At 39.9% G+C, this 3,388-nt stretch overlaps 1 long non-coding RNA gene across 2 annotated transcripts; it reads left to right on the top strand.

Annotated features, from left to right (window-relative positions):
• The first annotated feature begins 759 nt into the window (after nt 1-759).
• LOC143434477 (uncharacterized) lies at nt 760-3,388 on the top strand. 2 transcript variants are annotated; one of them, XR_013103952.1, is made up of 3 exons: nt 760-1,015; nt 1,731-1,882; nt 3,078-3,388. It is a non-coding gene; the product is annotated as an uncharacterized LOC143434477 (long non-coding RNA). The 2 variants fall into 2 exon arrangements; XR_013103950.1 differs by having other exon boundaries at nt 1,605-1,882.

Genomic DNA, 3,388 nt, shown 5'->3' with positions numbered 1-3,388 from the left:
AGGTATCTAAAAAAATTGCTAAGTTAATCAGTACCAAATAAAACCTTACTTTCATCCAAGACAACAGTATTTTTGAAGATCAAGAAAACTGTGGACTAAAGGCAGTCACATTTATCTTTCCTGTATTCTACATAATGGATCATTATCCTAAGTGCTTTTATTATATTTAGTACCTAAGCAATTCATTAAAGCAACTGGTGAAATAAATCATAATCAACATTATTATTATTATTTACTTTATTATTATTATTATTAGCCAGTGGGGAAATTGGGTCTTTGAGAAATAAGTAACTTGTCCAAGGAACCATGAGCTGAAAAACTGCTGGCCTAATAGAAACTCAGGCTTCTTCTCACACTGTAGAGCTTAGGTCTCATCTGCCACCAAGCAGCAATCAATTGAGAGGGAAATATTTAGATCTGGCTGCTCACAGAGAAAGGGAAAAACTCTCAGGTTTCAATTCAAAGGTCACTTATGCTCCACACTGGCTCTTTGGAAAGAGTTCAGGCGAAAACATTTCATCATTTATCTTTGTCCCTGAGTAGAGGTTTCTCTTTGCTATTCTAATTTCTCCAAGGACAGCGAGGTCTTTCACCTTAGTGTTTGGCATTCCAAGTGGGACATAGTAATGCCATTGTGGAAGCGTCCCAAGACAATCATTTGTCCAATTGCCTTTTCCCCTCCAGAACAGCACGTCATTTTGTTTCATTCAACAAATATTTGTACTGAGGACTTTCGGTGTGCACAGGGTTGGTCGAACTATGAGTCACAATGCACAACAGCCACCTCCGGGATCCTATAGTCAGGGGGTTTCTTTTGGTGATCAGGAACGTTGGGTTTAATGGCATGCAGAACCTTACTGATTCTGGTTATTCGGTGGCTTGAAGTGCTTGGTGTTTGTGATCACTCGTAGTTCTGTGGTCTGACTGGGTTCAGTTCTTGTCTCAGAAACCTGTGGGCAGACACCAATTGAGGCTGCAGCTTCCTGAGTACGTGACAGGCCTGTCCTCATGGCTGGTATGTGATGTTGGCTGAGTACCAAGGACTCTGTAGGATCAAGTCACATAGCCACTTTACAGGACTTTGGTTTCTTCTCATAGGAAGGGGGTTTGTTTTAGAGAGCAGGGGTCATCATCACAGGTTGGAATTGTATCTTCAGTTGAAAATAACTCTAATTGCCATGTTGTCAGGTGGGGCTTGCAGGGTGAAGACAACTGTTCATGTGCCAGGGCATCTCATGCCATGTTCTGCCTTGTTCAGCACTTTAGCATGCATCTCTCTTGATTGTCAAATGCTCCTTCAGGTGCGATTTCCTCTGCCTGGAGCTCTCACCTCCTCCTTCTGACCTCCTCGTTCTGACTTCTTCCTTCTGACCCCCTTCCTTGCTCTTCTCATTCCCACCTCTTCTAGCTCGTTTTTTTTGAGGAGCTGTTCCTGTCTCTCTGTGTCTCTGTGTCTTTCTGTCTCTGTTTGCTTGTCTGTCTGTCTGTCTGTCTGTCTGTCTGTCTGTCTCTGTCCCTCTCTGTCTTTCTGTGTGTGTGTGGGGGGGCAGAATTATGAGGCTTTAGGTAAGAATACTGTTGCTCTGTCTTGTGTTAATTTCCAGAAAACCTGACACAAGGCCAGATACAAACAGGAGCAGAGTTTGGTGCTAACTGCACCTTTGCTGTATGCCCAGGGGGGCTGCCAACCTCGGCAGTACAGTGCTGTAAAGTGATCCTCCCTTTCAAAGGTCTGCAAACCTGGAGCACCAGGGTTCTGAGCTGAGGAAGCAAAACTGGATTTTTATAAAAGGACTTGTTATAGGATCTGAAGATAAATGGCTGCTTTGTACATCAGAACAGGTTGAAGCACGAATTGGCTGGAACTCAGAGGCTGATGCTGGTGAGTCAAATAGAGGGCCATCATTGTTCAGAGTTGTGCATCACTGGGTAACTTTTGAAATGGAACAAGAGAAATCAAGCCCGGGCTAGAAAATGAATATACTCACCAGAGGTACACATGGGAGCCACCTGTATTTAGTGAGTGTCCTGAGGGCCAGTACCAGTCAGGTTCTTTAGACAAACAGCATTTATAGAATGAATCCAAATATGTATACAGAAAGTGAGTTTATTAGAGTGGCTTCCAGGTCATGGTCCAGCTAATCCAACGATGGCTGTCTCCCAAAAGAAAGTCCAAGAATCCAGTAGGTGTTCAGTCACCAAGGCTGGATGTCTCAGCTGGTATTCACTAAACTCTGGAATCCGGAAGAAGCAGTTGCTACTATCAGTGAAGCAAGAGCAAGGGCAAGCAGGCAAAGAGCAGAAGCTTTTTCTTTCCTTGTTCTCTACGTAGGCTGCCATGAGAAGGCGTGGCCCAGATTTAAGACAGGTCTTCCACCTTGAGTGATCCAGATTTAAGGTTTAAGTCTTCCTACCTCATGATCCAATTAACTAAAAATCCCCTCCAAGTGTGTCTAGTGACTTGACTTTTTAGTTAATTCTAAAATGTAGTTGACAGCCATGAATAGTTGTCACAGGGCCACACCTCAAATACCCGTGTGTCTATGTGAACAAGTTCTTTCTCTAATGGAGTACCTCAGCTCTGTGAGGCACAGCAACATCTTAGCAAGTCTTTATCTCTTCTCCATCCTGCCCAATTAGTCTAATATATATAATATACTATATATGATATATGATATATGATATAAAATACACAGTATATATTATATTACATATATGATACCATATATTATATATTATGTGTCATAATATATAAATATACCATGTAAAATATAATATATATAGTATAGTATAAAATATATAATATACATATTATATAATATATAATCATATGTAATATGATATATATCATGCATTATATATAATATGTCATATATAAAATATATAATATACAGTATACAATGATATATATAATGTACTACATAATAATAAATAATAATGTATAATATAATATTATAGTATAGTATATATATTCTTCACCTCTTTGTTCCATTTGAGGAAGCTGTGGTTTTTTTGTGCCTTTTGCTTGTTCTCTGGCCTTTGCTTTACTCTACTAACTGTGTCTTCTTGTTTCCCAGGTCTGGATGTTCATTGTTGAGTTGCACTGTGGGATAGTGTTCATTGTTATTGCCTCTCTTCTCCCCCATTCTGCAATGTTTGGCATTGGGTCAGTGATTCAAGCATCCTATATGGGTTCTTTCACCAATGAGTGGGACCCACAACCCTCAAGTGTCCCCCTTAATGCTGCCTCTGTTTATACCATACATTTTGGGTTTTTATGTGCCTATTTCTATTTGGTTGAATAATTTTTAAAAATATGTTTTTTATTCCATAGAGTGCTATAAGGTCCCCATGTATTTATACTTTCTATGGTTTCCTTTGTTAATTT

The sequence above is a fragment of the Arvicanthis niloticus genome, chromosome 15 (genome assembly GCF_011762505.2).
Source record: "Arvicanthis niloticus isolate mArvNil1 chromosome 15, mArvNil1.pat.X, whole genome shotgun sequence".
NCBI lineage: Eukaryota > Metazoa > Chordata > Mammalia > Rodentia > Muridae > Arvicanthis > Arvicanthis niloticus.
The sequence above is the reverse complement of the archived record's forward strand: the minus strand, read 5'-3'. Positions and strand labels throughout refer to the sequence as shown.